The following is a 12728-nucleotide window of genomic DNA, read 5'->3' on the forward strand; positions in this document are numbered from 1 at the left end:
TGTTTCGTTCTGCTGTGCATGGGGTCGCTATGAGTCGGTTCCAACTCGATGGCACCTGACAACAACAACAACAACAACAGACATTGACATCAGATAGTCAAGTCACTAGATAAATGAGTTTTATTCTCCAATGATTCTCCACTGTCTTCCACAAGTCTAAACACCCTGACAGACGTGGGATTTGAATCCAGCAGTTCCTCTTAGTAGCTCTGTGTCTTTAAGCAGTTTGCTTGAACTTTATAAGCCTTGGCTTCCTCATCTGAAAAGTAAGCTAGTACTTGTACCAATCTCATAAATTGGTATTAGGAATAAATTAGATGAATATAAGGCACCTAGAGTAATGCTTGACACATAACAAGAGTGCAATAAAATTTTCTTCCACTCCCTCTGGATCTAGACTCCCTCTTGAAAGCTTGTAAGCCAGTCACTTCTTGTTTTTGTAGCCCCCACCCCACTTTGGGTAGCCAGCATCCAAGTTGCCCATTCCTGTCTACTCTGTGTATGGAGGGAGTGGGAATGGTCCTCTCTGTGAAGATTTGTTCCCTCTTTTGAGCTACTGTATCCATAGGTGTAGGTCAAGTTCATCAAACTGGATCAGATTACTCTTTTTTCCCTCTTCTTTCTTCTTCTAATTAAGCTCTGATCATCCAGTCATTGAAGCCAGGTCAAGTGGGTATTATCTGCAAGTGTGGGTGTTCTTATGCATATGCCCTCTCTTCTTATCAGCTGGATGCTTCACTCTCCACTCTAGTCCTCTGTGGCTATGTCATCAATGGTGTATTTAGTATTTTATTTCTGAAAAAAGAAAAAAAAAGTCGAAGCAGATATAGGAAAATACTAAGATGTGACTAGGATGGACAATGGGTGCATTGTTGCTGTTGTTAGGTACTGTAGAGTTGGTCTGACACCTTAGGCATCACAGAATAAAACATTGTCTGGTCCTGAGCCATCCTCAAATCATTATGCTTGAGTCCATTGCTGCAGCCACTATGCCAATTCATCTCTTTGAGGGTCTTCCTCTTTTTCACTGACCCTCCACTTTACCATGCAAGCATGATGTTCTTCTCCAGGGTCTGGTCCCTTTGACAATATATCTGAAGTATCACAGAAAAGTCTTGCCATCCTGTCTTCTAAGGAGCATCTGGCTGTACTTTCAACACAGATTTGTTTGTTCTGGCACTCCATGGTACTTTTAAAATTCTTTTCCAATATCATAACTTAAATGCATCAAGTCTTCTATGTTGTTGTTTTAAGTGCTGTCGAGTTGGTTCTGACCCATAGCGGCCCTGTATAGGGTTTCCAAGGAGCAGCTGGTAAGTTTGAACAGACAACCTTGCAGTTCAAACGGCTTTGCACTCTGGCACATTAACCCACAGTGCCACACCAGGACTCCAAGTCTTCTATAGTCTTCCTCATTCATTGTCCAACTTTCACATACATATGAGGGTATTGAAAATACCATGGCTTGAGTCAAACTTAGTCCTCAAACTGACATCTTTGCTTTTCAGCACTTTAAAGAGGTCTTGTGCAGTAAGTAGATTTGTCTAATGCAATATGTCATTTAATTTCTTGCCTGCCGCTTCCATAAGTGTTGATGGTTGATCTGAGCAAAATGAAGTCTTTGACAACTTCAATCCTGTCTACATTTATCAGGATGTTAATTTATTGGTCCAATGGTAAAGATTTTGGATTTTTACATTTGGGTGAAACCCATAAGGAAGGCTTGGATCTTCTTGGGTGCATGTTGTTGGTTGTTATGTGCCATGGAGTCGGTTCCGACTTATAGCGACCCTACACAGGGTTTCTGAGGTTGTAAATCTTTATGGGAGCAGAAAGCCTCATCTTTCTCCCACGGAACAGTTGGTAGTTTCGAACTGCTGACGGTGAGATTAGCAGCCCGATTCGTAACCACTACGCTACCAGAGCTCCTTTTTTGGGGGTGCATATGTTCATTATATTATTGTACCTACTTTTGTGTATGCTTTAAGTATTTCTTATTTTTAAAAGACTTCATTAAGAACACGCTGAAGATGGGCAGCTGGGAAACATTCTAAATCTCCCTTGAGACATTGCACTGTCATCCCTAATCACCACCTCCCCAAGTCTCCTCACTGTTTTGGAAGCCTCCCCTTACAAATTTCCTCTGACAATGTCCAGTGGACTGAGAGAGGCCTACCTGATCCCGCAAGCCTGAAATCTGGCAAGCCCCAGGCACTTGCATGACCAATCTGCATCTTTCTCTGGAGGGAATGCCTGCCCATCGGTGCCTTGAACCCGATTAGCACCAAGGTGGAGGCTTTTGACCGCAATCTCTCTCAGCTCTAGCCACGCCCGCGGAGTAGTGAAGTGGGAAGACACCCAACCCAGTCGCGGGCATCATTCCTGTAACTGGCCCACCTGCCCTGTCCCCGCCCCGCCCCGCTCCCAGAGCTTCGCGTCCAGCGTGCTCTGCGGAGTGTCCCAAGATCATTGCTTCCCTCTCTAAATGTCAGCGAATAAACTGAGGGAAATGTTATACGGAATGCTACAAATTCCCGTTCAGAAAAGGATTACCCTAAAAGATGCATAGTATCAAGAACTTGCAAACGACTTGAATTCCATCTGTATTATCAGTTCTATATTTATGGGCATTGTTGTTAAGAGCCCTCGAGTCGGTTCTACTCATAGCGACCCTGTATGGGGTTTCCAAAGCTGGTAGGTTTGAACTGCCGACCTCAAGGTTAGTGGTCCAGTGTTTATACTACAATCCCACACCAGGATTCCTTATGAATATAGAGAGGTGTAACGTGTCATAATATTACAAAAAGTAACTTACAAAACAGTATGTGTAATATAACTCCATTTAAAAAAAAAATGTGTGTGTGCTTTTATGCATAGGAAAACGTCAGAAATGGGCATCTATGTAAATTGGGATTAGGAATGCTTTTTTATAAATTGGTTTTAAAACCAGCTTTCTTTTACAAAAATAATAACTGCATAAAGTTAAAAACTCACCTAGAAGGAAGGGTACTCAAAAAAGAAAGTCTTCTTTTTCACCCTAGTTCTCCCTCTGAAAAGGAGGATTTTTATATTCAGAATCATTTTTTATAATCAGAAACAAAAATAATTTACATTTTGAAGAAGGGGGTAGGAAGGGAAGGAGAGAAAGAAGGAAAGAGAAAAGGAGAGGAGGTGGGAAGGAAAGAAGGAACTGTATCTGCATTTACATCTCCCACTAAGAGACTGGAGTCTTGGTGTGGTGCTGTGGGCAAATGCAATGGACTGCAATGTTCGTTTGAACCGCAAGGTCAGTGGTTCAAGCTCAACAGCTACTCTTTGGAAATGGGTCAGAATCGACTCAATGACACTTAATAACAACAACATTAAGAGACTGGCACCATTCTGAGGGAAAAGTTGTTGTTATTAGGTGCCATGGAGTAGGTACTGACTCATAGCGATCTTATGCACAGCCGAATGAAACATTGCCCGATCCTGGGCCAACCTCACTATTGTTGCCACACTTGAAACCATTAATGCTGTACCTTGGCCAATCCATCTCACTGGTGGTCTTCCTCTTTTTCTCTGACCCTCCACCTTACCAAACACCTTCTCCAGCGACTGGTCCTTTCTGACAATATGTCCGAAGTATAAGAGACAAAGTTTGGTCATCCTGGCCTCCAAGGGGCACTCTGGCTGTACTTCTTCCAACATAGATCTGTTGGTTTTTTTGGCAGTCCATAGCACTCTCAACATTCTCCTCCAACACCCTAACTCAAAAGCATCAATTCTACTATGGTCTTCCTTATTCACTGTCCAGCTTTCACATGCATATGAGGTTATTGAAAATACTATGGCTTGAGTCAGGAGCACCTTAGTCTTCAAGCTGACATCTTTGCTCTTCAACACTTTCAAAAGGTCTTGAACAACAGATTTGCCTAATGCAATATGTTGTTTGATTTCTTGACTGCTGCTTCCATTAGTGTTGATAGTTGATCCAAGAAGAATGAAGTCCTTGGCAACTTCAATCTTTTCTCCATTGATAAGAATGTTGTTTATTGGTCCAGTGGTGAAGATTTTTGTTTTCTTTACATTGAGATGCAATCCATACTGAAGGCTGTGCAATTTGATCTTCATCAACAAATATTTTAAGTCTTCTTCACATTCAGCAAGCAAGGTTGTATCATCTGCATATCAAAGGTTGTTAATGAGTCTTCCTCCAATCCGGGTTTTCTTCATATAACCCAGTTTCTCTGATTATTTGCTCAGCATACAGGTTAAATAAGTGTGGTGAAAGAATACAACCCTGTCGCACACCTTTCCTAATTTTAAACCACTCAGTGTCCCCATGTTCTGTTCTAACAACTGCCCTTTGGTACGTGTACAGGTTTGCCATGAAGAAAGATGAGGCTTTCTGCTCCTGTAAAGATTTACAGCCTCGGAAACCCTGTACAGGGTCGCTATGGGTCGGAAACGACTCGACGGCACTTAACAACAACAACAACAACAACAACAACAGGTTTCTCATGAGTACAATTAAGTGTTCAGAAGTAGTCATACTTCACAATGTTTTCCATAGCTTGTCATGATCCACACAATCTAAAGCCTTTGCATAGTCAATAAAACACAGATAAACATCTTTCTGATATTCTCTGCTTTCAGCCAAAATCCATTGGACATCAGTAATGAAATCCCTCATTCCATGGCCTCTTCTGAGTCTGGCTGGAACCTCTGGAAGTTCTCTGTCAGTGTATGCTTGCAGCCATTTCTGTACTACCTTTAGTAAAACTTTACTCTCATAGGATATCAAAGAGATTGTCCCATGATTTCTGCATTCTGTTGGGTCACCTCTGATTGGAATGGGCACAAATACAGATCTCTTCCAATCAGTCGGCCAGATAGTCATCTTCCAAATTTCTTGGCAGAGATGAGGGCAGGGTAAGAGCTCAAAAACTCAGAGTTTTGATACATATCTCTGCCACTTATATGTACTTTGGGCCAGTCCCCAAATCTTTCTAATTCTCACTTTCCTCACCTTTAAAATGGAGGTAATCACCTCTCCCCCAATTTTTTTGTAATAATAAGGTGAGATTATACATTAAAGCATTTGTGCTGTGTAGCCTGGTAAATGCCAGTTATCATAGTCATTATTACTGGTCTTAGGCACATGAACAGCATTTCAGAAATGTTTGTTGGGCAGCTGGACTGGTAGTCCCCAACGTAGCAAAGAATCATTTCTGAGACAAAGAAACAGGTATAAAAAAAATACCGTAAAGTTTATATGGGCTTCAAGAACCCATACTCTCCTTTATAGCTGAGAATGTGGTGAGGGGTTCAGTTTGGAAGAAGAAAGTCTGCTCATCTACTCTTTAGCTAAAACGAGCCGCATAAGGCTGAGGACAAACCCAGATCTACATGTTCTCAAAAAAGCTAAAATGAGCCTAAAATGAGGCCGTGCACAAACCCAAACTTGTATGTTCTCCAAAATCTCAAAAGAAATCAGGCAATCAACCTAAGGAAGATCAAGAGCTGAGCCCAGGAGTAAGGAAGTGAATACATTGTACTGAACTCAATGTCCCCATCTTCTTGGGTGAGCAAGTCCCTGGAACACAAAAAAAGGTTAACTTTGGGTTAGGGCACAGAATTTGCAGTTGTTACATTATTGTGTAGTGATTAGGGGGGTGAAGCGCAGATAAGGGACTAATATTAACCGAGCCTTGACTGTGTTGCTGTGAGTCATCCAGTTAGTTCCAATTTATAGTGACCCTGCATGGGATTACCGAGGCTGTAAGTCTTTCCAGGAGCAGAAAGCCTCATTTTTCTCCCAAGGAGTGACTGGTGGATTCGAACTGCTGACTTTGTAGTTAGCTGCCCAATGTGTAACCACTATGCTACCAGTGCTCCTGCCTTGACTATATATAAGGCAATTTGTGCACACATTAAAAAATTTTAATCATCATAATTCTTTTTTTAAAAACTTTTATTGTGAATTGAGTGATGGTTTATAGAGCAGATCATCAGTTTTACATTCAACAAATCATATACTTTGCTTCTTTACAATAATTACAATCTCCTCCATGTATTTACCTCTATTTACTTTAACTTTTGCATTCCTCTCTGTCTCTTGCTACCTTCATCTTCCCTCTGCCAACCTCCCTCTTGTTGTATATTGCCTGTCCTGTCACTTATGTTAACGTGTGTCTATCCTCTAGCCCATGAATAATAACCACTCCCTTACCATCATATAATGTTTCTTTTATCAAGAAAACCTTTTCTTAACTTTTTACAACAGTGTTCTCATAGAATATTTGTCCTTTTGTGATTGACTAATTTCACTCAGCATAATGTCCTCCAGGTTCATTCATATTTGTGAGGTGCTTTGCTGATTCATCCTTATTCTTCAATGATGCATAGCATTCCATTGTGTGTCTAGACCAAAATTATCATAATTCTTTTGAGATAGGTTTTACTGTCCAGTTTATAAATGAAGCATTTAGGATTAAGGAGATTACTGACTTGATGAAGGACACACAGTTGTTAGCTATGGAGCTAGTACTCCAACTATCTCTGGTAGCATAGTGGTCATGAGTTGGACTGCTAATCTCACTTACAGTAGTTCAAAACAACCAATGGTTTCTTGAGAGAAAGATGAGGTTTTTTGCTCCTGTAAAGATTTTTAGCCTCAGAAACCCCATACAGGGTCACTATGAGTTGGAACCAACTCCGCAGAAAATAACCATAACCACTCAATCGGGTTGCAAACAGCAAAGTCAGCAGTTTGAAACTACCAGCTGTTCCACAGGAGAAAGATGAGGCGTTCTGCTCCCGTAAAGATTTACAGCCTTGGAAACCCTGTTCAGGGTTGCTATGAGTTGGAACCGACTCTATGGCACATAACCACCTACCACTCAAACTCAAAGCATTCCAAACTGGAACCCTTTCCCACTACATAATTCTATCTTGCCAAGTTCCATTGCCTCAAGAAACATTTCATGAAGGAGATAACTTAATGAAGTGTAAAGGAAAGGGCTCTGTGGCTTTAAAAGTTGGATTCAATTCTAGATATTTCCTGTGAGGGTCAGGGGGAATCACTTAATACCTCTGGGCCTTGGCTTTTTTAATCTGCAAAATGGGGATCATTGTACCTGTAGCACTGATCTTTGGACAGATAAATGTGTCTAAAAGTACTGCTTAAACTTCAAAAAGCTATATAAATGTTGTTTCTGTTAAGTGCCATCAAGTCAGTTCTGACTCATAGCAATCCTGTATAGGGTTTCTGAGGAGCAGCTGGTGGGTTTGAACCACTGACCTTGTAGTTAGCAGTCCAGTGCTTATCCTACAGCGTCACCCCAAGAATTCATGTAAATGTTGTTAAGTGCTGTCAAGTAGGTTCTGAATTATTTATAAGATTTCTAAATCCTTGTGGGAGCAGAAAGCCTCCTCTTTTTCTGGAGGAGCAGCTGGAGGGTTTGAACCTCCGACCTTGTGGTTAGCCCAATGACTAACCCACAGTACCACCAGGACTCCTTACAGGGTTCCACCATAATTATTGTTTCTAAGTGCCATGGAGTCGATTCCGACCCATAGCAACCCTGTATAGGGTTTCCGAGGAGCAGCTGGTGAGTTTGAACCGCCAATCTTGCAGTTCAAATGGCTTTGCAGTTTGTCACATTAAGCCACAGTGCCATTAAATTGGTTTTGACTCATAGTGACCCTGTATAGGGCTTCCAGGGAGCAGCTGGAGGGTTTGAACCACCGGTCTTGCGGATAGCAGTCCAGTGCTTATCCTACAGTGCCATATAAGACCCATATAAGATTTGTTGTTGTTAGGTGTCGTTGAGTCGGTTCGGACTCATAGTGACCCTATGCACAACAGAATGAAACACTGCCAGGTCCTGGACCATCCTCACAATTGTTATTACGTTTGAGCCTATTGCGGCTGCCACTGTGTCAATCCATCTCGTTTGGCGTCTCCTCTTTTTTGCTGACCCTCCACTTCACCAAGCATCATGTTCTTCTCTAGGGACTGGTCTCTCCTGATAACATGTCTGAATTACGGGAGACGAAGTATCACCATCCTGGCTTCTAAGGAGCAGTCTGTCTCTACTTCTTCCAAGAGAGATTTGTTTTATCTTCTGGCCATCCATGGTACTTTTAATATTCTTCTCCAATACCATAATTCAAATGCATCAATTCTTATCTGGTTTTCCTTATTCATTGTCCAACTTTCACTTGCATATGAGGCAATGGAAAATACCATGGCTTGGGTCAGGAACACCTTAGTGCTCATATGATGGCTTGGTTGGCTGTGTGCTATCAAATGGGTTCTGACTCATAGACTCTGTATAGGGTTTCTAAGGTTGTATACCGGGGGAAGAAAGACTCATCTTTCTCACAGGAGGGCTAAAGATGTTATTGTGTGTACCATCGAGTCAGTTTTGACTCACAGCAACCCAATGTAGGATTTCCAAGGAGAGGCTGGTGAGCTTGAATTGCCGACCTTTACAATCAGTTGGATCAAACCAACTTTATAGTCCAGCATATTAACCTACAACGCCACACCAGGACTCCATTTCACCATAGACCTTTTTCTCAGATGTTTAAGTAATTATCAAGAAGAAGCAACTGTCTCCAAATATCTCAATGCAAAGTTCTCAGGCAGTTGGAGGAAAGACATACAGCATATGTTTATTGTTGCTGTTGTTGTTAAGCGCCGTCGAGTTGATTCTGATTCATAGTGATCTTGTATAGCGTTTCCAAGAAGTGACTGGTGAGTTTGAACCACCATCTTGTGGGTAGCAGTCTAATTATTATCCTATTGCACCACATCAATAATGTAATCTTTAAAGTTTCTTTTTGCTGCTGTTCTGAAAAATTAGCAGAAATATTACTATGAGTACTTGGGACTCCTCCACAAAAGGGAACAAATTCTGGGGCCATTGACATTTATCTGAGTGGACATGATGAAACAGAATTATTTCATTCAAGGGGGTTGTGCAACAGAGAGGAGATATGGGGTGGGTCTCCTGTATATTTATGACAGGAAACTGATAGGAAAGATATAAAATGCAAATATACATCATAGCAGAAGAGGAGGTAAAGGGAAGAGCAGTAGCTGAGAAGAGCTTGTGTTTCTGGATGGTATCCTCAGAGGGTTTTAAGGATCCACATGTGACTTCAGGAGACAAACAGCAGCTTTCACAGGCTGATGCATGACAAACCCTATATTACTGTGACCCCAAGCCACTGCCTTCCTTGCCAGCATGTCCCACCCATGTAACCAGAGCATAGCCAGGACAAGTGGCCCAGCCTGCAGAATCCATATCCTTATAAGGAAAGGCAGCCAATATATCTTCCACACTTATACCTAGGACCTAGGCCAGACCTTCATTCACATCCCAAGAACCATCTGTCTTTTGGAGGGAAATCAGTTGCACAAGATGATTGTCTCCAAAGACTAGAGTATACATTTCCCTGTAACTCATTGGCCTGCAGCCACTGAAATATCTGAGCCTCCATTGTTTCTTAGCTGATCTGACATTTTCGAGAAATAAGGAGTTCTCCTCATGTGTTCAGCTGGAGGCGTATAGTAGGAGGATGAGGCCTTTGGATAAGTACTTCCGTATCTTGGCATTGCTAAGAGTGCACTCAACAAAATTGACCTTGGAATATCCTACGAACCAGTGACCCCTGCACTGGCTAATTGAGATCCTTGCTGATGGCAGTAAGTGTGAGAGCTTATGACTCCATACTCAAGGCTGATCTTCAAAACTTTTTTGTCATTGGCTGAAGTCTGTCTGAAGTTCATGTCCTTCATCTGGAGCAAGGCCTTGGCAGCAAGGTGATGAATGCTGCAGTTGGCATCAGGCTTGGAATATAGATAAAATGCCAGCTTATTCTCATAACTCTTGCCCTGCAGTGTGTACTTGAGGCATACATCTTCTCTTGCTTCTTCTAGTGGCATAAGTCTTTTCAATTGGGCATATATGATTAACCTCTGACCTCTAAATCTGACTGATTGTTCTAGTGAGAGCATTGTAGCAGACAGACCAAGAGGCAAAGACCAGCTCAGTGAGAAGTCCTCTACCACAGGCTGCAAAGAACGCTTCAGAGCTAAAAAAGCCTCGGATTGCATCCTGTCCTTGCCATTGATAAACTCTGAAGTGCCCCTGTTGGATGAGCAATACTTTTGATCAAGCTGGTGGAAACAACTTGTCCAATACCAAATGAGAAGCATCAGAAGATGAAACCAGTAGGAATAGCACCAGAATATTGTCAGATACAATGCCAGAAAATAAGCCCCACAGGTTGGAAGGCACTCAGTTACGACTGGGACCCACAGAGGTTGTTGATGTTAAGTGCTGTTGAGTTGGTTCTGACTCATAGCAAACCCTGTATAGGGTTTCTTAGAAGCAGCTAGTGAATTTGAAACGCCAACTTTGCAGTTCAAACCAACCTTGCAGTCCAGTGCATTGTTCTACAGTGCCATACCAGGACTCCTGAACTGGTTTAGTTCTACTTATTCTTCAAGTCTCAGTTTAACTAACAAGCCATGAAGGCAGGCTTCTTTATATAACCCTCTACTCTAGCCTATAAGGAGCCCTGGTAGCATAGTGGATTATGAGCTAAGCTTCTAACCACAAGGTCAATAAATAGTTCAAATCTACCAGTTGCTCCACAAAAGAAAGACGAGACTTTCTGCTCCCTATACAGAGTCGCTATGAGTCAGAACTGACTTGGTGGCACACCATCACCACTCTGTTGTTGTTGTTGTTAGGTGCCATCAAGTCGGTACAGCCTCACAGCAACCCCACAGCACAACAGAACAAAACACTGCCACTACCCTAGACTGTTGTCATTACCTCTATAGGGTTTCTGAGGAGTGGCTGGTGGCGTGTTGATTCCGACACATAGTGACCATATGTAGGTTTTCCGAGGCTGTAAATCTTTATAGGAGCAGGCTGGTTGATTTAAATTGCTGACCTTGCAGTTAGCAACCCAACTTGAAACACCCTGTGCCTCCCTAGACTGTTGTTGTTAAGTGCGGTTGAGTCGGTTCCGACTCAGCGACCCTGTATAGACCTTATTTCCAAGGAGCAGCTGGTGAGCCTGAACTGCCAACCTTGAGGTTCAAATCACATTAACTCAAAGCACCACCTCAGGACTCCCTCTACAATCAGTCTCTTTAAAATATCTACCTTTACTTCTCTTTCATAGCATTGACCCCATGTAATTGGTTTTGTGTGGAATCACTCAACTCAACATGTGTTCTAACTTCTTTCTGACGCCATTGTAAATGGAATTGTGTAATATTGTATCCTGCATCTCTGCTGAACTCTTATTAATTCTATTGACATTCTTTTGTAAAGTCTTCAGGATTTTCTGTGTACAAGATCAAGGCATCTGCAAATAGAGATGTTCTACTTCTTTTCCTATTTGGATTCCTTTTTTGTCTTGCCTGGGATATCTCTGGGGGAACATTCTTCTCTTTACCACAAGCTCCTCTGGTGAATTTTTTGGTTCTGTTATTGTGCTTTTCAATTGCAGAATTTATTTTTGGTTCTTTGAAAAAAAATTTATTTCTCTTATTGACCTTTTCTATTTGGTGAGATGTTCTCATTGTTTCTTTTAATTTCTTAGACACAGTTTTCTTTAGTTTAAAACAAAAATTCAAATAAATAGCTTTTATCTAGTGAAGTATTTGTGTAGTCTCACTAGACTTTGTCTAATGAATCCAACATCTGGGCTTTCACAAACACAGTTTCTATTGATCACTGTGTGTGTGTATTGGGGGAGGGGGAGAGTGTTTATTTTAACACTAAACCCTATACTTTAGTGTTTCTTTTAATGTGTTGTACATTTTTTTTTGTAGTTGTTGAAAACTGAACATCTCAAGTAATGTATTGAATGGACAAAAACATAAATGAATAATTCAGTAACAATAATGATGATAATGTGGGAACTCTGGAAATCTGAATCACATCTTTCTGAAGGGTTTGTCAATGCTGCTGTTGTTGTTCCTGCTTGTTTGTTTGGCATCTCCCCTGAACCAATTCTGTAAAGTCTGTATTCTTTGTCATGTGTGGCTACTGACATCACTGTTCAGAATCCACCGCTGTCAAGTTGATTACAACCCATAGTAACCCTAGAGGACAGAGTAGAACTGTTCCATAGGATCTCTGAGGTTATAAGTCTTGGAAGAAGAGCAACCAGAGTGCTCCTTGGAAGTGAGAATGGCAAGACTAGGCCTCATGTACTTTGGACATGTCATCAGGAGAGACTAGTCTCTGGAAAAGGACATTATGCTTGGTACAAAAGAGGGTCAGTGTAAAAGGGAAGAACCATTCACAAAATGAATCGACATAGTGGCTGCAACAATGGTCTCAAACAGTGTCATAGGACCAGGCATTATTTTGTTCTATTCAATGGCTACTAACAACAACAACAAATCTTTATGGAAGCAGACTGCCTCATCTTTTTCCCTCCCAGGGGCTAGTAGGTCTGAACTACCAACCTTTCAGTTAGCCTGGAGTTCAGCTAATGTCTGGTCAGAGATTTCCTTTATTTGTTGACAGGCTATTTGTGTGTGTTGGGTGACTTTAGTACTGTGGCAGACAGCTGGCAACTTTGTCTTATCCTTCACTCAAGCTCAGTCAGAAGTGAGAGATTAGGGACTTCTTCGGTCTTTCCTGGGTGTGTGCATGGCTCTGCACCTGTTCTTAGAGTTCATAGTCATCCTCTTGTTAGCCCAG

The 12728-nt window shown here is 41.7% G+C and overlaps 1 pseudogene; it reads right to left on the reverse strand.

Annotated features, from left to right (window-relative positions):
• Positions 1 to 9457: 9457 nt before the first annotated feature.
• On the reverse strand, positions 9458 to 10206 carry LOC102814708 (annotated as a pseudogene).
• Positions 10207 to 12728: the final 2522 nt, after the last annotated feature.

The sequence above is a fragment of the Chrysochloris asiatica genome, unplaced genomic scaffold (genome assembly GCF_000296735.1).
Source record: "Chrysochloris asiatica unplaced genomic scaffold, ChrAsi1.0 scaffold00074, whole genome shotgun sequence".
Classification (NCBI taxonomy): Eukaryota; Metazoa; Chordata; class Mammalia; order Afrosoricida; family Chrysochloridae; genus Chrysochloris; species Chrysochloris asiatica.